The 26,868-nt window shown below is 37.5% G+C and overlaps 1 long non-coding RNA gene across 1 annotated transcript; it reads right to left on the minus strand.

The window, feature by feature from the left end:
* Positions 1-899: 899 nt before the first annotated feature.
* Positions 900-19,506, minus strand: LOC139127530 (uncharacterized). Its single transcript, XR_011551157.1, has 6 exons — positions 19,397-19,506; positions 9,158-9,213; positions 8,670-8,729; positions 7,295-7,364; positions 6,657-6,854; positions 900-1,909 (listed from the first exon to the last, which is right to left on the minus strand). It is a non-coding gene; the product is annotated as an uncharacterized lncRNA (long non-coding RNA).
* Between the last annotated feature and the right edge of the window lie 7,362 nt (positions 19,507-26,868).

The following is a 26,868-nucleotide window of genomic DNA, read 5'->3' on the forward strand; positions in this document are numbered from 1 at the left end:
AGGACAGTTTTGCATTGTATAGCATTTTCTACATACCAGTTATCATTGTCTACATACCAGTTATCTCAAGAATTTTTGCATTCAGTGTTGTATTTCTGATAAAATTTTCTGGTTATTGAAAAATACTAGTACTACAAATATTCTTTATGTCAAACTTCCTTAATAATATGTTTTTGATTTGTTTGTAATCAATTCTTGTCATAGTTTTACTGTTTTTACAGGTTTACTGGTTTGTTTCACACACATATTCCTGAATGTGTAGTGTCCGTGACGCTTTTACCATACTACAAAAATGACTAGAAAACTAACAAAAAATGAGCAAAATTTTGCTGCAAATACTATTAATGTTTTCTAAAGACTTCAACAATTGCAGTAAAAAATAATTAAAATGTACTTAAGGGCAAATCTGTAAACTAGAGGAATCATAAGCTCATGGGGAGAAAAAAATGAATTCTTTTTTTTCGTAACAAATCATTTTGCAGGAAATCATGCAAAGCTGGTAAAATCCTGATACATTCACCTTATTTTCTACAACAGATGTATATATTTTCTGGTTAAACTTTTAAAAAGAATATTTGTACAAATGTTGTATAGTCTACTATGTTATTCTATCAACTCATAATATTTTGTAGTGTCCGTGACGGTGTGTCGACACAATAAAGAACTGGTTGCCATGGAAATACTGAGAAAGTTTGGTTCACAAATTTTCAAGCAAATATGTACCAAACCTTAAGCTTTGTGAATTTAGTAAATTTAGATATGTGTCTACAAGATGAAATTTTGACAAAAGTGAAACACTCTAGAGCACCCTGATTGTGATGATTGTGACTGAGCCGAAAGGAAAGTCATAGTGAAAATAAGTATTGTTACCCTACAAAACCACATATATGCTGACATATTGTTTGATGTAGATATTTTATTGTCACGTAGAGATAAAATAACATTTGAAGTGTTACTATTTAAATATTAACTTGGTCATAAGCTAAAATTCATTACTTGAGTAAACATGCCTAGTCCTCGATGCTTTCACAAGTCCTTGTGCACACTAATGACAGGTCTATAAACTGTGGGGCGCCCTCTAAACTCGCATCAATAAACGAACCGGGTGTAACATTACAGTCCATCAAGCGGCTGTTTACAATTTCATAATAACTGCTTTATGTTGATTATGAATATTCAAAAAGAGTACGGTTTTAGTACCAAAACCTGCGTTGATAGCAATCTCTTTTTTGCTTAACATATTTTGAAGTGAAAGTTTTGTTTACGTACTACTCAATAGTGATGGAAAATGTCGTCTCAGCAACATCGTCAAAAATTGAAGCTAAACTGTTTTGATCCGGAATAATGTGAACGAGGAAAAGTGCGCTAATTAAATCGTGTGGTTGGTTGTCGTTTGCATTTAAATGTCACTTAAAAAATATTGTTATTAGTTTCACGACGATTTTCTAATATTTCATTTTCACATAAAGTTCATCTTTTGTTTCCCTTGCCTTGTTCACTCCTATGGTTGATTCCAATACCAACGAAATGTTCGACGTGTATTCCATTGTCTCTTTACGGCATTCAGTGAACAACTCACAAGAGATTGAAGAAAATATTATCATCACATTGTCGGACACAATAAACGGACTCTCAGAAACTACCATTTTGTTTCGTTTCATCGTCCAGAATAATTCCGAATCTGCATTGCGAAAAGAGTTCGATTGAACGTCATAAAAGCGAGCAGTCTTTTTGGGCACAATTTACCACAAACACAATTTAGCACATTTGAAAATACCATAACCCAGTGCAAAGACTATTATGGGCGATAGTAAGATGTAGAAACTGGTCAGAAGCCAGAAGGAAAAATAATAGAGAGTTGAATCACAGTTGTCGGGACGATAAGCGTTTCTGTAGATTACAACGTTTCCTATACAGAGATAAAAATATAGAAAATGTGCAGAGTTAGAAATGTTGATCATATAGTTCAGCCTCCTACATAACCTTTTTGTTATTGTCTGCACTGTAACGAGACATACTTGCGAGGTTTATATATTTGCACGTGTGTGTGTTTGTGTGTGTGTGTTTGAGCACAAAAACATATAACAATTTTACCCCAAACACTTTAAGACATTGACGATATTACACAGACACAGACACAGACACACACACAGACACAGACACACACACACACACACACACATATATATATATATATATATATATATATATATATATATATATATATATATATATATATATATATATATATATATATATATATATATATATATATATATACGATACACCAATTTCTGAACATTCCAACTTTTCCCCACACAGAAACTGGGCAGTTTGGATTATTCATACCTATCTTAATCCTACTGTTCGTAATGTTTATGTCGTAAACACATCTATCGCACAATTTAAACACCTTTCCGGGTTCTTGAACCCGGTTGGTCAAAATTGGCTGTTCTGGCCTTTTGATCACCCCTCTTAAAATGCTTGGATAGTTGACTTGGAAAACAATTAACATTAAAAGTTTCATTAGCAATTAAGCCAAACACCGGAGACATCATGAGACACGAACAATCGCAACAACACCAATTCAAAGAAAAGTCAAATTGGACTCCACGAACAGCAAAAAATACAAAAACCTGAAAGCTATCTGAAGCTGCTAAACTCGCACTTCTAGAGATACCCTTTCAAACAAGGAAACAAAACATGTCGCGTGCCCAAAGAATCGCGATAAACCAGCTTGCAAACAGTAGACAAATTACCATAAAAACCCTTCGACAAGGGTCGGGTTTTGTCTTTGTCAACACAAAAGATTACGTACACGAATGCGAAAGGCAATTACGCAACACTAAGTATTATACACAACTAGCCAGTGACGACACAGAACAAACAGTAAACAAAGTACACGAACTATTAAACAAAATGTACGAGAACAAACACATCGATCATGATACTTGTAAGTATCTTGATCCAGAAAACATAAAATCCGTACCCCGCAGTGGTACTTATTGCCTAAAAATTCACAAACCTCGGCAAAATTCTAAAAGACACACTATTCAAAACAAAATTTACTGAAGTAAAGAAACATAGAACAAACAAACTGAACCAAACGGACTCACAACGAGACCCAAACATTAATATACTTGCCTCGCTACTCGAAGAGCAAGACCACTAAAATGCATTAAAATAATTTTCACAAACACAAACAAAGGAAAGAATCTACACTGCGACTGATGAGAAACCACACTCGGGTTTCGAAACGCAAGCGTTAAAGGGCCACTCTATCAACTCTGTAACACATACTAGGTCCGGCTGCGTCTCGCCGTAAGCTTTCCCCACACAAACAAAACATTACCGTACACACTGATCCAAACTTCCCTACAAATATCCGAGGCAACACAAACATTTTTGTTAACACAAACAATCGGATAAGAATGTAGGAACACATTTTTGAAACGAATCAAACACAAACTCGACACAAAAACATTTTGGATAGTTAGGTGGGAGCCTCTTTCACACTTTTTACATTCATTGCTCTTGTGTGGGGGTTGTCAAGCTGATGTAATCGCAAGTCCTCAGATTTCAATCTGATATAAGTATGTATGTGAACAAGAAAAGTAAACTCATGAATTTTAATAGACGGGGTGGCTATGACCAATTTCAAGCCAGATTGGTCACAGCCACCCCGTCTAAGTCTGTGTGGGGAAAAGTTGTCCATGAAGTCACCTGATCTTCTGTTTTGGGGTTACTATCGACAAATGTTTGTCATGGAAACAGCAAATTTCTATTGTCAAGTTCAAAATTAGCAAGTTAAAAGCATTATTTTGACGTTTGCGTTCCGTTGTACAACAATCTAATCTTGTTATATCATACAACCATAGTTCTTCCATTTATAGTCTGGAAATTTTGGGGGTATATATAGCTAACGCATTTAAAGGATATTTTATACAAAAAATATGGTACGAATCGTAACTCTTAGCAATAGAAATTCATCGTCAAAACCACTGTTTAAGGAGCTCGGTATATTAAATACATACCAACAACATAGTTTACAATCGGCAATTTCTTCTATGACGTTTTACACGCGAGGTTGCCCACAGAAGTTTTTGATTTTTTTACGCCCATTAATCATTATTACTCACCAAGACAGAATGTTAGAAATGATCTTATAAGCCCTAAAATAAAACAAAACTCGGCTCAATTTAGTTTATAATTTGTAGAACTATGGAACAGTATACCATTAAATATTAGAGATATCAATTGCAGGTCACATTTCAAGCGGGTACAAACATTTTCTGAAAACTGAAAGTTAATCACACTGATGGCATCTTAGTTATGTGTACGTGTGCTTGTACGGGCTGAGGTGATTTGAAAGATTACTAGACATGTATTTTCGACCCTTTTGACATTGATTGTGTAAGCATACTGTAACTTCCATTATATTACTGGGAATAATAGAATCCCACACCCAACGGGTTGGGAGGAATGTCTCACACGAGTTGGGGAATTCTGTCTCACACGAGCCGAAGGCGAGTGTGAGACAGAATTTTCCCAACGAGTGTGAGACATTCCATCCCAACCCATTGGATGTGGATTATTTTTCTCACGTCCCTCCAATATCTTTAGAAATTGCATTTTATTGTGGTAGGTTTTATACTATCAAAAACCAGCAATCGATTGCTGTTGTTTAATTTGTATCATTCCGCACAAAAAATGAAGTTCCTTTCATTGATGCGCATATCAAACACGTTAACATGTATATAAGCGATATGGCAATTTTGTTTTGTTGGTCAGCCACAAAATTCTCCAGGTCATCTGAGGAAAATGTTGCGAAACAGCTCTGGTGGCCATCTGTTGATGACATTGCGTGGACGCTGTCGTATGAAACAGCCTCGTGTGCAGTTGGCTCGCTCATCGAAGTCTTTCGCTAACTGTATCGCTGTCAAGTCAGTTCTTCTCCAGAAAATATGTCGACGAGTGTAAACAGCCGATAGGTTTGTAATGGCCTGAATTCTCCCGTTACAACATAAAAGCGGTCATCCTCCGTGTATTTGTTGCCGACGCTGACCGTACTCAAATCTAGATCAACCTGTTCACTTTGCGGTTCAGTCGTCTGTCTGCTGTAGTGCCAGTTGTACATTACGCGATGTTCTATTCGTCAAATAATTCGTACAGAGAACTAGGCGCTGAGCAGAATTGACCAATCAACATACGTTTCACATACGAGGTGTTCGTTCGCGCAACAATACAGAGTGTGAGAACAAATTGATCTCACACTGGTGTTCTCACACTCCCAGCGCACTGGGGACGTGAGAAATTTAGTCACCGGACATTTGCCACCTACCATTCCCCCCCCCCGCCGGCTATTTACCACCAGACACTTACCACTCGGACACTTACCACACAAGACATTTACCACCCGGACAATTACCCTCTTTTAAAAATTAATTTTAAAGGACGTCTGATTCATTATCTTTATTTTCAAACAGTTTCAACTTTGTTTTGACATAGCATAGACACTGTCTATGATTCAAACAGCCTTATGGAGTGTATTTTATATGTTGGTGATGAAGGAATTAGTAAATATTTTATGAAACATCTAACACACATTCTACCCCTAAAACATGAAACTGAAGATGTGTGTAACTTTCGATGCAATCCGGATTTGACTAAAACAAGACAAAAAATGGAAAAAGAGACAAATATTATCAGTTGGCTAGTGTTAGGGTTAAAGTAAGGTTTAGGGTAAGGCAATAAAATGATTCGTATAAAGACATTATTTCAGTCCGGTTACACCATATAGTTAACGTTGTCATTTTAATGTCATGTATAGTGTTAATTTATTATATAATGCATGGTGAGATATAATGTCAAGTTCAACATTAACATTTCAACTGATGGCCGAAGACAACTACGCATGGCGTATAGTGGTTAGAGTGAGGTTCTTTAGTTCAGGCGTGCGGGCTTCGATTCCCTGATAGGCGTAGAGTAAAATTTAGAATGTATAGTAACACTTGCGAGGCATAGTGAAGGGTAACTCACATGTGTCATCCATTAGGAGACAGTTCTACAAAAGATGCACACCCAGTATTCGCGAGTGTTCGGGAACATTCTTTTTTTTTTTTTCATCATTTCCCATCTGACGTAATTTTCGGCAAAGCAATATTGTTGTTATAAATAGATAGTGCTAGGGCGTAAATATCCGGGTGTTAAATGTCTCGGTGGGCATTGGTTGGTGGTAATTAGCCTGGGGGTAAATGTCTGGTGGTGATTGTCCAGGTGGTATTTGTCAGGGTGCTAACTGTCCTAGAACCCCAAAATCACACATTCTGCGAATGTCGTTCGTGCAGCAGCTGCGACACTAACTATATCAATCTGAAGTTAGATGTGTGTGGAGTGTCTGTTCATAATTTCATAATCTGTCGATGTATCGATGGTCAGTAAATTTCAAAGTGCTATTTCAAAATTGTTCAAAGTTTAAGACCATGTGCGGTCAACTTGCGCTCTTAATCTCCCAACGATTCCCACGAAGCTTCAACAAGTGTTGTTTGACAGAAAACCCGATCATGTGACACGACGAACTTAATAGACATTCACTACATAAAACCGATAGCATCATAATTAACAAGACGAGGAAAACAATTACAGTTGCTACTTACCTGCAATGAACCATCCAAGGGAAATTAGAGCTATTACAACATCACAAGCTACGCAGCATCGTGGACAATCTCCTCCAACCGAGATACAGTAAAAATGCGGCCAAATAAGCAGAGATATCAGAATCAACAGCGCCCCCATTCCAATGTTGTAAATAGGAATAAAAGGTTCACCTTTGCATTTGTCCAAGAACGAAGCTCCTAACCATTTGGAGATTAAAATAATTTTGGAAGCCTGGAGTTATCATTTACTACTAAATTAAGGTCACACCTTTTCAAAGTAATAGTATTCATTTCTTTACCAATGCTCAGCTATTACCATACTCAGCGAAAACAATCAAACTCTGAGCATCTTCTGTGTCTAAATCTTCGCGTTGTTGTTGAGAGGCAGTTTAATTTAGCAGTTGTTCACTCGATGAGAGTATGTGCAGAGATGTTTTAGGTGGAAAGACTCGCTAAAAACACCAATGATTCGCATAGGTTCTCACAGCGTTGGTTGGACAGTGTATTTTTGAAACAGCTATTGATTCCGACAAACGTTCAATTGTCGTTTTAAGCTGCGTTCGTATGTGAATAAATAAGTTGGATTTGTGATGAAAAATACTTTCCGAAGTCAGGATGAAGGAAATAAATACACTCACCTATAACTATCATGGCGATGGAGATAGGGATCACAATGAAACACTTGGACGGCACAGGTGGTACGATTAACTTTGAGATAAAGAGAGATTGAAAACGTAACTATGGTTAGTTCGCGCCTCGAAAATACAAAAAAGAAAACACTTTGTTTCAGCTTTTCTTAAGCAAAACTTCAACATCTGTCTGTCAAAATCAAGCATAATTATCACGGCTTACTGAGCAAAATGTGCAACCAGAGAAACGAATTACCAATATTTACCGATATTCGGACTTCAAAATGGCTATGGAGGATTCCCGACAACTTTATCTACTCAATAAGCTTCAAAATGAGCTCCCACAAATGACGGGCCGAAATAATATTGCTAAAATTTGAGAGTCTGAATATCTGTCCCCGAGGCGCGTTCTACCTTAATTTGAAATGGGAACCAGATATTCAGACTCTGTCACTGAAATTTTCAAAATTGTGAACTGTAGTCTGCTGCGTGTGTGTACCCATTTTGGCAGCTGTGAACGATATGAAATTCTCACTTTCCCTTCGCTATATCCAAAGCTTTGGATGGTGACTCCTGATTTTTAGTTTTTTATTGTACAAAGGGAATGATTTCAAATTTTCCTTAAGGCAACTTTGGACAAAATAAAAACTATTATTAAGCGCGTAATACTACCTTTAGCAGACATTTGCGGTTTCAAGTATAAGGGAATAAGTGCTTTAGGGAACCAGCAGGATAAACGTTTAAGCGCAGAAGAGAAACAAAATTCATCAACTTTTCTTTCGGGGCTCCGTGACGTTAGCCGAAATGTTATGAGGTCCTTCTTATGAGAGAATATTTTGGTGACTCCCCTCCAACCCTATCCCACCAACATAAAAATGTAGCCTCGACCAGCACGGACTTATCCCGTATTCTCTCTTGCAAACTACGCGTGCACAATGTTTTCTCTATGCATAACTAGACATATTTGTGTAATTATATATCTTGTACAACAATGTACTTTAGAATATGAAGATTAAGACGACAATTGCATACACGAATTTTGATTTTGAAATTTCAGCCAAAAGTGTCATTGCACTATACATTGTCTATGGTGCAAACTATGATTTTTTCCTATAAAAGACTGCCTATATCTGTGCAGTTAAGTGTGGCTATACTCACTGAGCCGGCTACAACAGTCATAGTGCGTCATAGCCAGCAGGGGTCTGTGAGAGAGTCTAGGTATGTGTGTGTATGAGAGAGAGAGAGAGAGAGAGAGAGAGAGAGAGAGAGAGAGAGAGAGAGAGAGAGATGACGATGTTTTTCTCAGTGTTAGGTTGTTATCGTATGTACTAATCCAAGAAGTGTTCCTATACAAAACCATCAGGATATTCGTAAGGATACTCACACAGCTTGTATTCTTGACAATTTATACCACAAAATTCATCAACATGACCTTCTTCACTGACTGTAAAATAAATTTGGATAAATGACATAGTTGTCTAAATTGAGTCTCAATACTGAAAGTAGTGTAATGCATGGCGGTCATACATTGATAGGAGGATATGGTCATATATTGTCAACTCTTGCAAAACCTTTTATCTAATCTTTTAACTTTCTACACATTAACTGTCAATCAACTATTCTCAAACTGTTGCCAAATTTTCAAATTGGCCGAATGCATTATGTACCTGTCTATACATGCGTTGGTGACGGAGTATATCCCACAAAAGCATAATTTGAGTACCTGTATTTGCTCTCTGCATACTCTCTGTATATATCTGTATATTCTCTGCAAATACCTTTTACATGAATTGTATTTTCAGGTATCAACGCATATATATTAACATTTTATTACACTTTTCTTGGAGTTTACTATGAAATTATTCTTCTTACTTAGCCGGCTTTTTCTGCCATTCTGGAACAAGGCTTCCAAGAGTTTTTCTATTAATCTGAAACAGAGCAGTTAGAGAGTCCGTTTTAATCAGCGAGTTCTCTGACCATTTTGCATTGATCATACCATGATTGGCAGTTAAGCATATATTTAGAAATTGTTTAACTTCATTTTATTTTGATGTTTAACAAACAGCAACTAATGTGATTTTGCAATTGTAGGCAGGGTATATGCAACGATGTATTTTATCAATTGGAAAAACATTGTATACTGTAAACTGTGCGGATATCATCTCTAGTTTACATACAAAGCTAAAGGTCGTGAACTAGTACTTGTTGTACAAAGTTCACCTTGGACTTATGTTTTATTCGTTTTCTCGTTCTGAGAAGTGGTACAAAGTCCAGAGCTTACTATGAATACAAGCTGTAGATACGCATCTATCTGTTAGCGGGGTAGCGTGCGTCTCTATGCGGGTCATAAAAAGGTCAACCCCGCCAAGGATACTTTTGATGATCCGTGGCTGGGTTGACTTTTGATGACCCGCATAGCGACGCACGCTACCCCGCTCAACAGATAGCTGCGTTTATACGTCATTAAGCTTCGGTTTTGTTGAGACATCTAACGATTCCTGAAAGTTCGTCTGTTTATCCTAAAAAAGATACTTTAACCCCGACAAATTTGTAGTGCCTTGCAGTGGCTGTTTTAACCCTCCGCTAGTAGTACGATATATATGGATACAATAATAGTAATAATAGTAATAATAATAATTATTATTATTATACACCTACTGCCGTAACCTATGGGAGTTTGACCGTCCAATAACTTTCCGTATTTTGTATAGTACGCGGAGTCCCGAATACGGGAGACGCGCGACGCGCCTGTTTGGGGATTGTAGCAATTTTATTTCAACAATCGCGCGCATTCCACTCATATCGCGCGTGCCGCATCCCTCAAAATTTACCATAGAATTAGTTTATACGGACGATTAATGGAGGGAGGTGTATAATAATAGGGTTATACACAAAATACGGCCCTGTATGGACTCGGGCTCAGTGAGTGACGTATTGGACGAGCCGAACGTCACTCACTGAGCCCTCGTCCATACAGGGCCGTATTTTGTCAATAACCCTATATAATAATAATAATAATAATAATAATAATAATAATAATAATTAATATAAGTATTATATAGAAATAATAACGCGAATAATAATAGGTTCAATTTCCATGAAAATTTCACCATAAGGGTATTTTAGGTCGAAAAGACCAAATATGATATCGATTTCACTGCCCCATGTTTCCATGGTAACCATTTTAGGGGTTGAAAATTTCAGTTTTTCTAATATCCCATGAAAAGTTACTTTGATTGTTATGAAAATTATCTAGTGGGGGAGTTTGGGTGAGACAACACAAAACACCAGACATATTTTAATGTTTTGAGTTACCATGGTAGCCAGTTTGGGATTAAAAATGTTACTTTTTCCCTAATTCCTATTAAAGAACTATTGATTGATGTAAAAAATTGATAATAAGGGTTTTTCTGGTTAGCACACCAAAAAAAATCACACTCATTTTAATGTGAGATGTTCCATGGCATCCATTCAGGAGTAAAAATTACCAGTTTTTCAAAGATTCCACCTAAAATCCAGTAATCAACAGAATGTGTTATATCAAAGGGATATTTTGGGTTAGAAAGACCAAATATCCAGTGTAAAAATCCATTAATCAACAGAAATATTATACCAAAGGGTTATTTTAGATTAGAAAGACAAAATATGATATCCATTTTTACTGCCCTGTGTTTCCATAGTAACCTATTTGCGTTTTAAAATTTCATTTTTTTTTTCAAAATTCCATTAAAAGTAATCCCAGTAACTATGCAAATGCTCTCCTAAGTGTATTTATCACAGCATGAACTCAATGTTCATTTTTGTTTTATGTTGCCATGGTAACCTATTTGGGAACCAAGGCTTTTTATTTAAAACAATAGACCCTTGAAAGGGTCTATGTTAAAACATAATTCACTGTTTTTTATTTATTTTATGGATTTCTAAGTAACAACTTTTAACGTTTGTTCTATAATAATAATAATAATAATTGTAATTTCTTTGCCTTCATTCTAGGAAGAATAATTAAGATAATGTACATTGGGGCCATTGTTATCAAAATTTGTTTTCCGTTTATTTTAGTGTGTTTGAATTAATTTTATATAGACCAGAAATAATTTTTCAAACATTTTTAATTTTGTTTCATGCAGTCATCCCAAATAAGTGTTATAGAGTATAGTACCAACTTATTATGCATTCATCGAATTAATTTTATGCCTTCAAATTAATTTTATGTGCTAAAATTAATTCTACTTGAATCTCAAATTAATTTTATGAACCCAATTCCCCTTATCACCCAATGTACCATTATTTATCAGAAACAGTAACAGTAGCGCACAGTTTTTTTTGTTTTATTTAAAACATAATTCACTGGTACTTATTTATTTTATGGATTTATAATTAACGACGTATAATAATGTTCATTTTATAATAATTTATTTTGATTTCTTTGCCTCATTCCAGGAAGAATAATGAAGACAAATTATTTCTGATTGTTTAACTAAAGTAAAATTATGGCCATGTAGTGGTGCATTATTTTTTGTGTGACCTGGCGTGACCCCATAAACTCTATGATTCTGATGATTAGCTAGATCTCCCCTTTCCATGGTAGCAATGGCTAAATTTGAACATGGTCCCTTTATACCTTGAAACATTTTTTTTAAACCCAGCAGGCCAAGACAAGGGGAAATATTACAAGTTAAATGTTTCATGTTTAATATTGCCCAGGGCTGGAAATTAACTTTTTTTCCCTGGTAGTCCACTTGGGCAACCATATTCTGAAGTTAGTAGCCCGGTGACACTGGCTGGTAGCCCATGCATATTTTAGATCAGGGGTATCTTTTTTCGTTAACCAGACAAGAAAGGGCTATTTTACAAGGTTCTGCCCATGAAGTGAATTTTCTAGTCTTTTGATTTGTATACTTGCACACCTTTAATGCCCAAGGAAACAGGTGTAATGGACGACAGTGGGATTCAAAAGCTTTGTGACCTATAAACAACCGTTTCACTCTCACAGTTGTATGCAAATTTTAAAAGTCGTCATGACAACATTACAACAATATGGCCTTTTCAGCACTGAGATATACTGTAGCAGGGCTAAAAATAGACCATGGCCCTTCTGTTGGGAGGAGGCATAATTTCCGTGTCATTGTGATTGATACATTATTATCAAAATGCAACGAGAATGCATTTTTATTGGCCATCATACCCTGTGCCTGTCATTCAAGTACGTCAGTTCAGATATGGAAACTTTGTTGCAAAGTTCCACCGCACGGCCGGTCGTACTATATCGTCTCTACTATGGCAAATTTCTATGCCCAGCTGGGTTTGACTGCATTTATCTAGCTCGTCCCAAAGTGACGGACGCATCTTTCAACCTTTCAGCTTGGTGAAAAACACATTTATTGATTCGCCAAAGGCCTGTGGACTCGCTTATTTTTGCACAAGTGCTACATGGACATAGGAAAAAGTTGTTGAATACTCACTGTTTCAGTGAATCCGCCATGATGAGAGTTCTCAAATCAAAAACTGTTGCCGAGCTCGAATACAAAGGTCTTCTCATTAAATTACGCCATTGTTATACAAGAGTTAGCATTCCAAAGTCTGTCACCCTGATTTTTTCAAAGTTTGGAGAAGGCCGGCATTTCCATCTGAATGATTGAACGACGTGAAACGCTAAATTCCATCGCATATTATCTGGCAATATGTACAGTAGAAATACTGTATACCGTCGCTCCAGGTAAGTATAAGCTTATACTCCACAAAATGGCCACAGGCGGCGTGAACTTTCTGAAAGGATTTCCTAAACGTCCAACTTGTTACCTTAGGGACTCACTTGTGATGTCCTGAAAAGTATTCTCTGCAGTAATTCCAGTTTCTGTCAACATGCAAAGCTCAACGACAAGATTATAGCACGAGACGTAGTGTACAGACTACACATTCACGCGCAGTAAACTCAATTGCGCATGCTCATATAGGCAGACTACACTGGCAAACGAGTGCGCATGCATGAAGGTATATTTGCAGCAAATACACTGGCATAGACTCTCCACAGTTGCTGTGCCTTATTTTGTGCACGCCCACGACTGCCACGATGGGCCTGCATTCGAACACCTCTTTTTCAGAATTTCCACAGCTTCAATGAACTGTTATTAGATTTCTATATAATACTTATAGCCCCTAAACTTGTAATAATAATAATAATAATAATAATAATAATAATAATAATTATTATTATTATTATTATTACTATTACTATATTATTATTATATATTATTATTATTATTATTATTATTATTATTATTAAGCACTTTTATAGCACCATATATCCACTAATGAAAGTGCTCAAAGAAGCTTTGACATAAGTAAAAAACTCCCAAATTATTCTAAAACTCCGATATAAAAAAAAGAATCACGAATCACAAAATAAAAAAGTGGACAAGACAATAAAAAAGCGTAAAACATTGGCTAGATGAAAATCCATAGACGTGTTTAAAAGATGAGTCTTAATAAATCGTTTAAAATTATCCAGGTGAGTGCACTGTTTGATGGAAACATTGGCTAGATGAAAATCCATAGACGTGTTTAAAAGATTAGTCTTAATAAATCGTTTAAAATTATCCAGGTGAGTGCACTGTTTGATGGAAATCGTCAGGTCATTCCATAATTTCGGTGCAGCGTATCTAAATGCACGGTTACCAAATGACTTGGTTGAAACTCTCGGTAACTTCAACATGCAACTATTCTCAGAGCGGAGACAACGAACCGGTCGGTATTTGGAAAGAAGATCACACATGTAAGGTGGTGCACTATTGTGAATTATGCGAAATGTATACAACAAAATCTTGAATTCAATGCGCTTGTTGACCGGCAACCAGTGGAGCTCGCGAAGGACAGGAGTGATATGATTGAACTTCCTGGCTTTGGTGATGAGGCGGGCAGTGGTATTCTGAACAAGTTGTAGCTTATTCATACTGTTTTGAGAGATTCCATAGAGGAGACTATTACAATGATCCAGTCTCGATGTAACAAAAGCGTGGACTAGGTGTTTGGTTGTGTCCTTTGTCAGATACTTGCGAATGTAACTGATGTTCCTGATATGAAAAAATGCAGATTTGCACACAGCATTGACATGGCCATCCATACTCATTGAGTTATCAAATATAGTCCCTAGATTTCTTGCAGAAGCAGTTGGTATGATGGTAGAGTTGTCTATTTCTAATGACTTTGATTCATGGTCCAGGTTTGAAAGATTCTGACGAGAACAGAAGAACCGTACTTTCGTCTTATCGGAGTTCAATTTCAATAAATTTGTGGTCATCCAGTGACGAATATCTTTTATGGCATTTTCCATTATGTTGATGCTCGAATCGATGCTAGTTATTTGAAACATGAATAGAGTTGTATGTCATCGGCGTACAGATGAAAGTGTACATGGCGTCGCCTGATACAATGATAATTTTTTTACTCCATTTTATTCGAAAATAGCTACAGGGAGGGGAGGGAAATCCCCCTCCCTGTAGCCAGCGCAGCCATAGCAAAAGTCATTGACACATAAATGCTAACACGTAAGCGGATTGCACGCAAGCAAGCGTTGGCAGTGAGTCATAGACCACTGACATGGATTGCGCAAGTAAGGGTGCTCTGTAGGGAACTCACGTAGATATGCATGGTATTTCATAATCCTCGCGTATAAGTATTGCAACAGAGACCATCATTTTCACACTACCCCTAGGTAGTCACGGAGCGAACAATACATTCTAGCTATTCTGGCTACATTACATGTAAGTATAAAAATGTTTTGGTCCATAATTCACACCTAGACCAAAGTTACCAGGGTTTGACATGATTGACGTATATACAGTAAAGAATTAAATAATATCTTGTTATAATATACAACGCGTAAAGATGATCATTTGGATTGAAAGCAAAACGGGTGAACCCGTTACTGTTAATTTTAACCCTCGCATTGACATAACACAGTTTACTAAAATATGACTGCTAGAGTGCGCACGCTATAATTCGTGGCATAACATAACAGTGTTCACGTTGATTTTTCCTCCTCGTGTACGGCATACGCATTAGTCTGCTTAAAATTGCGTAATGGCTCAATTTGCATAAATCCAATATGGTGGCCAACATTTTTACAAACGACACTGTCGGTCATATACCACGCATGGAAGATGCTATTTCTGTGATTTTAAAGTTTTAATATTTATTTGGGTATGAAGAAACACTTTTAGTGGTTCGATTTTTACAAAGGCCCTTTGATAATTTGCATAAATTAAATATGGCTGCCATATTAATGCCCTGTTGCTTAATAGCTTTAATGTTAATAAGGGTTTGGTATAGTTTTTAGCACTAGGAATCTATCAAATAGAAAGTGTTAAGTCCCTGTACATTTATTTTTAAAATTTTGAATTTTCTATATATGACGACTGTTAATGATTGTTAGTCTTCTGAATAATATATTCTCTTTCTGAATATAACATTGGATTCACCTGTGTACGGCATTTTTGTTATTTGTATGGGTGTTTAACACTGTACAGTGTCAAAACATGTAATCTGTAATGTTTACTGTTGAAAAAAGACGTGTTTAAAATCTTCAGTTTTTAATTTAGACTGAACCCTCTTCTTATGGATGGGTGCATCTTTATAAGATCCCCCAAGATGATAGGCAAGAAGTCATAACACATATCAGCAAAAATACAATAAACACAACAAAGCTAAAAAACAGAAAAAATGATATGACCAAAATAAAAAATGCCATAATACACACAAATTAAAACTTAGATCTATTGCAAACAATGTCAGATTCATAAAAACTTTATGGACATACAAACTCACAAAAACTGAAATCTGCATGCTTTAGCAAAGGCTTACAATTAATTCAAACACAGAATCTAACTATTACACAATACAAACAAGTACATCATGAGTCATTTTTCCAAGTGTCATTTTTCCGGATGTACATGTTTGTATTGTGTAACGGTTGGATTCTGTTGGCTGATGAGTTGTTTGAATTAATTTTAAGCCTTTGCTAAGCATGCAATTTTCAATTTTTGTGAGTTTGTGTGTCCATAAAGTTTTTAAGTTTTTAATTTGGTCACATTTTTTTGTTTCTGTGTTTTTATTATCTTTTTTGTCTTTATTGTATTTTTGCTGTTATATGTGATGACTTCTTGCCCATCATCTAGGGGGAGGTACCAAAGTCTAAGATGCATTCGTCAATAGGAAGGGGGTTCGTCTAAATCAAAAACTAACGATTTTATACGCGACTTTTTTTAAGCAGTAAACATGAAAGATTGCATGTTTTGACACTGTACAGTATAAAACACATATTAACACGATTGGAGCTAATTTAGGATAATTGGATGGTATAGATCGAGGTGTTGCGTCATTCTGGTTGGAGTAGAGAAAACACAAACCAACGTACTGCACTTCTCTTAGGTTAACGCGATAATCGGAAAAAGTGAACGAGAGTATGGTAACGGTTGCGTCGGATTCTTTCGGAAGGGTTGTCTTGTTTCCGTGTTTTACCAAATATGGAAGTACATTTGAACACGAGGGTGATCGTTTTTGTTCGTAAACTTTCGGGCATTTCCGCATTCAAAGGTTAGGCTGCCGAATGTCCATGTTACGAATGTCCATGTTTACGGAGAATCGTACTCAAATTTGGATGGCTCCCACTGGCGAAATACGAACCAAAACCCGGAAGTAACGCGATATTTTTGATCGGTGGTATGTATTTTGACGCTCATTTTATCATTAAATGAAATTTTCCTGGTATTCAACGTAATTTTACTGTAAAGTGTCGTTCATTGAGCGAAAGTTCTAATGGTGTTTGCACCCGGCCGCGGTCAGGCTTTCTCGGCCGTGGTCGCTCCATGGCAACGATCGATTGTTTACGCATTACGAAAAAGAGCGCCCTTTTCAAGTTTGCCGGCAGCTGACGTACCGTACTGATAGCCTCTAATAGTAATGTTTACGTTTCATTATGGCTCACAATTTTGATTTTCACCGGCTGGTTTTGAAAGGCAGTTGTCGTCTTTGTGGAGATAAAATTCGCTCATCTGGAGGATCGTCTCGCATTTATAAATGTGAAGATTTTCGTAAAGATTTACTTGTTTACTTCGGCATTGACGATCTCGGTAGCAGTGACATCTACCCAACTAACTTCTGTCACAAATGTAGAAAGACACTAGGACGTTTGAAGGCGGCAACTTTGTCTGGAAAGACATGTAGCTCGAAGCTAGGACTTGCGGAGTGGTGCAAACATCCAAGAACAGATGAGTGTAGAGTGTGTGTTAGGTACAGTCAGAGAGGAAGATAGATAGAGTGGCAACGGGTATTGTTTAAGGCGTGAAGCGGTTAAGTAACCCATCCATGTTCGCCTCGCCTCAGGTTGCTCTCGCCTCTCTTTTCCGAAGAGTGCCGACCATGAATCCTTCGGTAGTTTTCGAATTTTCGCCAATTTTTAAGCGAAAGTATGTTCGGCAAAGTTTGTGTTGTTGTTGTTGTCGTGTGGTGCTGAGCAGAATTGACGTGCTGGCGAAAACGGAAGTGTTTTGAGCTTCAGGAAAACGAGTTTTACCGTTTAAAAACTCCTCTCATATTTTTATGAATATATAATGAGTGTGTTTGAACCAAATTTGAAAGTCTTTTATCGATAATGTCTGGTTTTACTCAATGGTTTACGGTCAGTCGTACCCTCTTTTACACGTGCGTCAAGGAAGGACATGTTTATGAAACTGCTGGCGTGTTATGTTTTGATTGGCGTGAAGCAGTGTTTCTGGCCTGAGAGCTCACAAAGTAACTATGGTTGCTACGCGACTGGCAGTACGATGCCATCTCGTCGTATTTTTCGCATAATCTCGTGTAATCATCAACCACAAACAAAGCCTCCAAAAAGTTTAACACCTTTGGAGCTCATTTTAATATGAAAAGCCAATAGTCTACCGAGACGACCATGGAACAAAAGGTATGCAAGTGTTGCTACTCTGTCTATGTTACTCTGTGGGTACAGTAAGAGAGGAAGAAAGCCTAGTAAACAAAGATTGCCATGTACTGCTTGCCCTAGTGCTGCTGAAAATGATTTACAGCAAAAGTCTCTGCAAGCAACCACTCTGCTGGTAGACAGAAATTTAGTTGAATGTCTTGAGAGAGAAATCCACAAGAAAGCTATGAAATCGTTGAAAACCTCTGCCCCCCCTATAGATTGGGTCATGTCCGTCCGTCCGTGCGTGCGTGCATGCGTGCGTGCGTCCGTCCGTGCGTCTGTCCGTTCATGCAGATATCTCAGGCATGCCCTGGTCAATTTCTTTCTGGTCAATATCAATCTTGTAGATTTTCAGATATGTAAACGTACGCCATTCTGTGTAAAGTGTTGTCCTGTACTGATCAATATCGAGCTTATTAGCCACATCGTAGAATGAAAAATACATCTCAAAATCCCTTCGGCTTAACTCTTTCACTTTTGCTGTTATTTCTTACACATCTCGCAGTGTATTGTAAAACATGAATGGGGTCCACGACGCCAAATGGGCTTTGGTCACTATGAACTCTTTGTACAGAGTCCACCTATGACTCAGTGGTTCCTTATGATTCTCCGAAGCCAGTATTATACAATGGCCACTGACAAGCAGCCTACTTGATATACACGCCATTAAATCACTCTTTTGTTCAGATCATTATAGTTTCTGAAACAATCATCTCAGTTTTATGAAATGAAAAATTACGTGATTTGATCCTTGACAGGTTTTGTGTGCGTTTTTATTGTCCCAATGTTCAATTAATGGCCTTTTATTTGGCTCAGGGCAGTCTGCTCGTCTAACGGACAAACAATGTTATGTGGTACTATATATCTTGGCTCTTACTGTCGAACAACAATCATTACGGTCATCAATAGTTCATAAGTGTGTATCCAGAACGAGCTAAGTGTTATTATCATGGGGCCCTTGAAATCTTTAAAAAGGCGATAGTCGGAATACGAATTAGGTGCAATAAGTTAACAAATCGAAACAGTTTTTGTAGCATATTGAATTTAATGACATAACTCGCTCCTGCTACTCAAAATGTCTTTCTGCGGTATTATGGCGATAATGTGTTATTAAAATAAGAGCTGGGTTAACTTACCACTTTTCTTTTAAGAAACCGTAGATATATTATCGTCCTGAGCCCAGGTCGGGTACATACGTCTCAGTTGCGTGCATACATGTTCAGTGACCTTACAGCGCTGTTAACACACCCCTCGAAAGGTTACATTTGCGCATGTGTAAACATTGCTTTAAGAACGACACTAAAGCACAGTTGATGTTCGTCGCGCGTCGTCTCGTGAAAAATAGACTTATTCTCGAGAGTAATGGATTTAAAGCTTCCAGATTGTATAAAACAGATGTATTTGTACTTATTTTAAGTTAAATACTCTATACTTCCACATTGTTCGTTTTAAAAACTTTGGTCCTCCTCACAATGTCCTCAATATCAAAAACTTTGAGAATTTTGCCATCGTTCTTGACATTTTTGTCGATAGGCATAAAAATATGTATAAGAGCTTTAAAGACATATTTATGTCTATCGCCAAGTATTCTTTCCTTAGTGTTACAAGCAGATTAACAATAGTGCATAATTGATGTGGCCATGCTTATGTGGCAACTCCATTAGTTTATAACTTAGATTGAGCCACGTTGACAGAATATTTGGATTCTAATTGTATTTCAATACTTTTCTGGTCTAACGCTTGTAAGGGTTCATTTGAAGTTCTTAGTTTCTCGAAAAATGGAAATTAGACGTTTCCCAATCAGAGTTCACACAGGAATGGCGGACATTTTGAACTCCAAATAAAGTAAAGTAAAGGTTTGGTACTTTGTTTCTGTCGTTATGCAATTTGCACAGGGAACTTTATCTTCATTCATGCATGGCTTTGTAAGAGAATGGTTGAAAGTTTCAATAGATACAGTTTGAGCAAAATTTTTAGTTTTTCACTTTCGAGCTAGGTGCATAATACCTAGCGTATTTTTCAGTATCTAATACAAATAAAATGATAAGCTTTTTGTTTTTGTTTTTTTCTTGTCTCTTGAAAGATCTGTTTGGTTTTCGCAGACATATATGGAGATCACCGTCTTGGTATTGACTTCACAACTTCATACATTTTATGTGTTAGAGACAACCTAAAACTCAATGCCTAAGACCAAATCATAAGCGTTTCAATGTCTCTGTGTATCACTTGAATGGAGAGAGAGAGAGAGAGAGAGAGAGAGAGAGAGAGAGAGAGAGAGAGGGAGAGAGAGAGAGAGAGAGAGAGAGAGAGATTTTCATTTAAAAAACATCCTATTATCTATCGATTTTTATCGATTTTAATAATATTTACCTAATTTCCTTCTCACAAATGAATTTTAACGCTCAATGATAGACTAATGTGGAACTTGCATCATCGGCAGTCAGAAAGAAGAGGACCAGCTAGCGCTGGCATATTACATCTGGAATGTATTGTTACGCGCAGAGAAAACGAACAAAAGGGTGAACTCAGCAGTTTCCGTTTAAACAAAATTTATTACGAAAATAAAACTAATTGCTAAGTCAGGATAGAGTACAAGCTTTAAAAGTGTACAGACTACTTATCTCAGCTGGGACGGCAGAGCTCCAGTCTCAGAGTTGTAACAGTCAGTCGGATGAATGAACAGTCCTTTGGCTTGCAGGCTCGAAACTGCACAAAGTCCACAGTATAAATCCAGCGTTGGCAGTGAAGGTCTTGAAAAGTCTTGAGAATGACTACTGCTGGAGTTTAGCAACACACAAGAGAACACGATCCCAAAAGTCTGACTGGAAGCTGAGCACGTCCCTTTTATAAAGGCATATAAGAACAATCTAGAACTTTTATTGACATGCTAATTACTGTTCTAAAATTATCCTCCCTTACACAACTAATCAACTTTCCAGAACATTCCAAACATGACTAATTGAATTCAAGGTTATGAGGTCATTAAGGGCAGTGACCTTGAGAATGTTCTAGACTAATTGAACTCAGGTCATGATGAGTATGGGGGAAATGACCTACATAACAGTATCATTCTGCTAAACTTTGCGGAATAAACGCTGAAATCAAAGTCGAATTACAATTGTTCTGCAAAGTACCGGGTAAAGTTGCTTATCAATTTTTTAGACTCTCCGGAATTCCCTTTAAAAAATTCACCTCTGTCATGGACCTTGCAAAGGCTCACACGCAACCCTGTGATAGATCTGTGTCAACAAAGAGAGTACTGTTGTGAGGATATTCATGCTGGATACAATGTTCTATACCGCGATTATTTACCGGAGCTTGGGATGGTACCAATTTTAATTTTTAAAATTTTAATGGTACCTGTCGTAATTGACAGAAGAACTTTTATACATGGCAGTTGTCTGAAAATTTTACTTGTCTCATACCTGTATGCATACATTGTTGGAAGAGTTAAAGGACCAAGTCAGGGCTACAGACTTTTGGATTTCTTGTTGTGTGTATTGGGGATACTGATCTTTATTTGATAAAAAGTTGCCGACAAAATCTTACATTCCATCACGTGTACACTAAGATTATTTAGCAGAGGAAGTTCTATTAGTATTTATTATCATTACAGTGGCACTTACAGGGGCAGTAGCTGTATTAATTTTAATAATGTTGGCAGTATTTTGTTCAGTATGTATACTAGGTCCTCGCTTTACTCCCTACGGCATGTTAAATGTCCAGTATTCAGCTTGTCAACACAGCCTGTGTATGTGTACTGTGCATTTGTATAGTTGACAAATATTAGCCAGAACTCTAATTCATTAATCAACAAAAGTAGGCCTATATACATGTACAAAATTTGTTGAAAAGGTGAATATTGTAAGTTGCAGCCTGCAATCTTTGGGGTGAAAGAATGAAATTGTGATGGATAAAATGGACATTTTCGAAAAATATTAACAGTTGCAGCTTCTGTCCCGTGCTACAAGTTAAGTCTGTTTGTTGGCTTTTCTATGGCATTAATACTATTTTGGATTTCAAAAACATGAAAGTAATGAAATGCAATAGATGATTCCAGAATTTTCTATGAACATCAGAACCACTAGATGACATAACAGTGTTTTTAATTTTTATTGAATTACCTACGAAACTGTGGAAATCTTAAAATGTAAGAACATAGGGAACCAAAATATTTTCGTATCCCCAATACAGAGTGCAAACTTTACAACACCTCTCTACTACCCCCAGAACTTTCAAGTTACCCCTCGAGTTCCTCCATCAAATTATGTTACGATCAAATCAAATCACACATATTGGTACGTCGGTGTACAGTCTCTCCACAAAGGGGAGAGGTTAGGAAAACATGTTGAAATGTAGGCCCTCGATTTCTTTCTTTTCGAAGTTACAGCGTTGTATAGTATTTTAACCTGCCTCAGTTGCCATATTGGCGACCCGGAGCTGTTTTAATCCTGGATTGTTATATGTGAAATTTATAGACCTACATGAAATGAACCTATCACAACGTCACCGATGACGTGGTAATAGAGTCGCACTCCACATCCGGGGACAGAGAAAGAATATAAAAAGTAAACAATCGATGCAAATCAGTAATACGGTGGTAGAGTTCATAGGTCGTTGCAGAACTTATTCTGATTGTCATATCGTCTCACCAACGACCATGTCGCATCGTCCGATGACCTGTAAAGAAGAGAACCTGGCTGCGAAGTCCGATGAGCCAGTTTCAGGACAGCAACCGCTGTATTGTACACGTCATCCTGACAACCCGATGAGCTTCTACTGTGACACGTGTGACGTAGTAATCTGTCATAAATGTACGACATAAGACCATCCAATCACAGATCATAAATACAGGTACTTGGACGACGCAGCCGCAGAATACTCCAAAGATTTGAAGGCTGTAATCGACAAAGTGAAAGTGAAAGAAAATGAAGCTGGCCAAAGCAAAGCTGTAGTCATGGAAATGATCAGATCACTTGATAGATGTTATTATAGAGAGGAAAAGAAAATGACAAGACACATCGAGAGACGACGTGTCACACTCGTTTGCGACTAAAATATGGTGACATGTTGCTTCGGGAATTAAATAACGTATACGACAAAAGGAACAGTGACTTAAACACACAGCTTACGGAATTAGAGCGCATCAAGTGTGACATGTCACATGCAAGAGAATATACTGAGAAACTGATGCATTATGGGAATGCTGCACAGTTGATGTCAGCCAAGAAAGAAATCGCATCTCAAATGGAGGAATTATTAAATGCGGAGACAAAAACTGACCCGGATGAGACTGATTACATGGAGTTCAGCCGTATGATGATTTCTACACCACAAAATCTGTACGAATTTCCAGTTCGGATAAACCTTGTATAACTCATTAAGTGCATGATAAAATGTCGCAAGAAAGCATATAAAACTCACAAATGGACCCTTTATAGGTACTGGAGAAATAAGATTAATCGTGCAATTCATACAAACAGACAGAATTACTATACTGAGAAGATAAAGTTTGCATCTGCGAATAGTAAACGGTGGTGGAATGAAGTTAACAGGTTATGTGGTCGTGGGAAAAATAGGTCTATCCCAGAAATTGAGGTAAATGGTGAATGCCTTAGTGGCGCCGACTTAACCAATGCCATCAATACCCATTTTATTAATGTCACAAAAGATTATGTCCCTTTAAATTAAGATGAATTCATTTCCAATCTTCCAAAAAGTTCTCCACTCCCTACAGTTACATATAATGGTATTGTCAACCTGTTAAAATCCTTACCTGGTGCTAAAGCAGGTGGCCCTGACCAAATTTCAAATAAACTGTTGAAGGAATTGTATATGAATTTACCAGTTCCACCGCGTTATACGGCCTCCCACCACAGCTCTGCTGATTGCCATGGACAAAACCGGCAACATGCGGACCCAATTCGGACAGAACACGAAAAACTACTTTTCGAACTGTTTTCGGCCGAAATCAACTCGATTCCGATCTATGCAGCCAACCCAAATCACTCAACCGCTCACAGACTGCGGAAAAATGCTCTCGTGACGTCCAAAACCGTTGTTTGCTGGCGATGCACGGTCATTGGCCCATGCAGTGGACGGCCATTGGATACGTTCACGCCACGATTATACAGGTGCCCATGAGCTGCATTATTTTCTATTGGGTCGGGGCGATGAAACTAAATCGCGATTGCTTCATCTCTGTCAGATTTGACCAAAAAGAGACATTGACATAGATTATAGCATCAAATGTTGATCGTTCAGACTGAAACATGATAAAAGGTTTGAAGATCGCCGTGATGTCGTTCTTCTCTGTACATTTTTCTGAGCTTGTTTTTTACTAAATTGCTCTAATATTATCTGACTTTTTTTGAAATCTTAATAAACTTTTCTTTCCCAACCAGGACTCAACGTTACCTTTTTACTTTCATAGTAACCTAGGATTCATTTAATTTGCAGATTAATAGACTCTTGTGTTCTTCCTCGATTGTCTGTGACTGATTTAGCTATCCCGATATCGATATTGCGTTCGCACTCATGTGTCTTGAAACTTACGTCATTCACTGAAATAGCTTTCGGACAAACTCATGAAATTCGACAACTACTAACGAATGTTCGGCAAAATTTACAGAGACTAGCAATAATAATTATGGTTATTTTACCGTCTTTGGCTAAGAGGACTCGCTTGGCGGAAGCAGTATATAACGTTCTGAGTTCCCATTTTTACCGTGTGAGTGTAGTACTCGAACGAGTGAGATCATAATCTTACGCTGTTCCGAGTGGCCTGGAGATTTTTAATAATATACAATAAATTGCCCTTATCAAAATTACTCTGTTTACAATGCTTGGATATTGATATTTTTCTATACTTTTTTACTTTTGATTTGAAGTCTTTTGATTCTCCATTGGCGGCAGCACATGTACGGTTACAACCGTCATGTGATGACCGGAGTGTGCTTGTAAAGTTGTCGGCAAGTTGTCGGGAAGTTGTATTTAGAGGCTGCAGTTCGGGATTTTTCAAGATGAACAACACATTATACATTTCCTACATCTTTGAAACGGGGATTACGGTAATCTTTCATGTGATGAACATTTTTGAACGTCTTTGCAATGTGTTCCCACGATGAGTGTGAACTGATTCTTTGTTTGTAAAAATCGTCAGAAATGGTCCAGTGACCGTGTTAAAATAGACACAGATGTAAAACCATATCGAGGAAAATAGTGAGAAATTCACGTTGCAATATTTGCTGTCGTATTTCACAGCAGGAATAATCATTTTTTACACGTTGAGTATAAGAACTGCAAGCAGGTGTTCGGCGGTCAATTGCTTCTATTATAATGATCTTGATCGCAGCTATTTGGCGAGAAGACAGCGGGTACTTATAATCTCGCAAAACTATATCGATATCATGTCTTTGTATAGAAAATTTTCGATCGTAGCAGCTCAAATCACGGTCCCTCCATGGAGGGACCGTGCTCAAATCAACAGCCATGGTATATTGGGAATAGTGTTCTCACTGGACACCGAACTACCTGCTATCAACAGTACGTTATGTACCATCGGCGGTAACACATTGGTCGTAATCTTGTCTAATTCTGCCCCGCCTTTTGTACCGTCCAGAAATTTCAAACTAGATTTTTTTACCCTGACATATAATACAGCGACCTTGCACACTACTGATCATTACACTGATTTCTGTTGGGATTTGTTGGTTTTTTAATTTGTTCCGTGGCCCCGGTAAGATTTTTTCAATACGATACACAGTTTGAATTTTTTTCAAGGTAAATTTAGTATATTCCCAGTTTGTGGGGTAAAGTTGTCTGGAGTGAAAGTTTGAGTTGACGCTGATAGAGTAGACGTCGAGCCCGGCACAGTTGACTGAGATCCGGTCGGTTTGGGGTCGTTTAGTCCAGAAACCTGCAGAGTTCTGTATGATCACCGTTCGGCATTTGGGTGAATTTTTTTTGGTCAAAGTAATTCAGTAACAATATACGCCAGATTCCTTGTGTTGTTTTTGTCACTGTCATACGCGTATACGGACGGTTTTCGATTAAAAACGGTAAAAATATCCAGTGCTCGTAAATGCGTGCAAAATTTATTCAGTGACTGTTTACGCAGCAGTCGTAAATACGACTAGGATTTACCACCACGTAACAACTGTAAACACCGCATCAACAGTCCATACGAAAATTTTGTGCTGAATCGAGGGAGATAACAATTGCGGTAGGAAAGGTCAGTCCACCATCTGTCAAAGTTGTTGATCGGAAAAATCTTCACTGTTCACAAACTACATGAGTGGCTGTTATAGTTGTACACGTAGTTCCATGGGCTTTCCACTGTCCCTTGTTACGAGCTATGTTCAAAGTGCGTCAAGCTACGAATATTTTCATGTATTGAGTTACAGACATCGGTGAAGTACCGGCTACATTATGTTCACAGCCCCTGTCTGTTTGTTCCTCGTGTTGTTTTTTGTGTCCCTAACGTCGACTGGCTCTATGTGCGTACAAACATAGCAGTCGGGATTAAGATTTCCTGGATAAATAGATACACCTATCGTTATTCCGCCTCTGACGCAAAGATACACACTGTTTTACATGTGCCACTCCT

Source organism: Ptychodera flava, chromosome 1 (genome assembly GCF_041260155.1).
Source record: "Ptychodera flava strain L36383 chromosome 1, AS_Pfla_20210202, whole genome shotgun sequence".
In the NCBI taxonomy this organism is placed as follows: domain Eukaryota; kingdom Metazoa; phylum Hemichordata; class Enteropneusta; family Ptychoderidae; genus Ptychodera; species Ptychodera flava.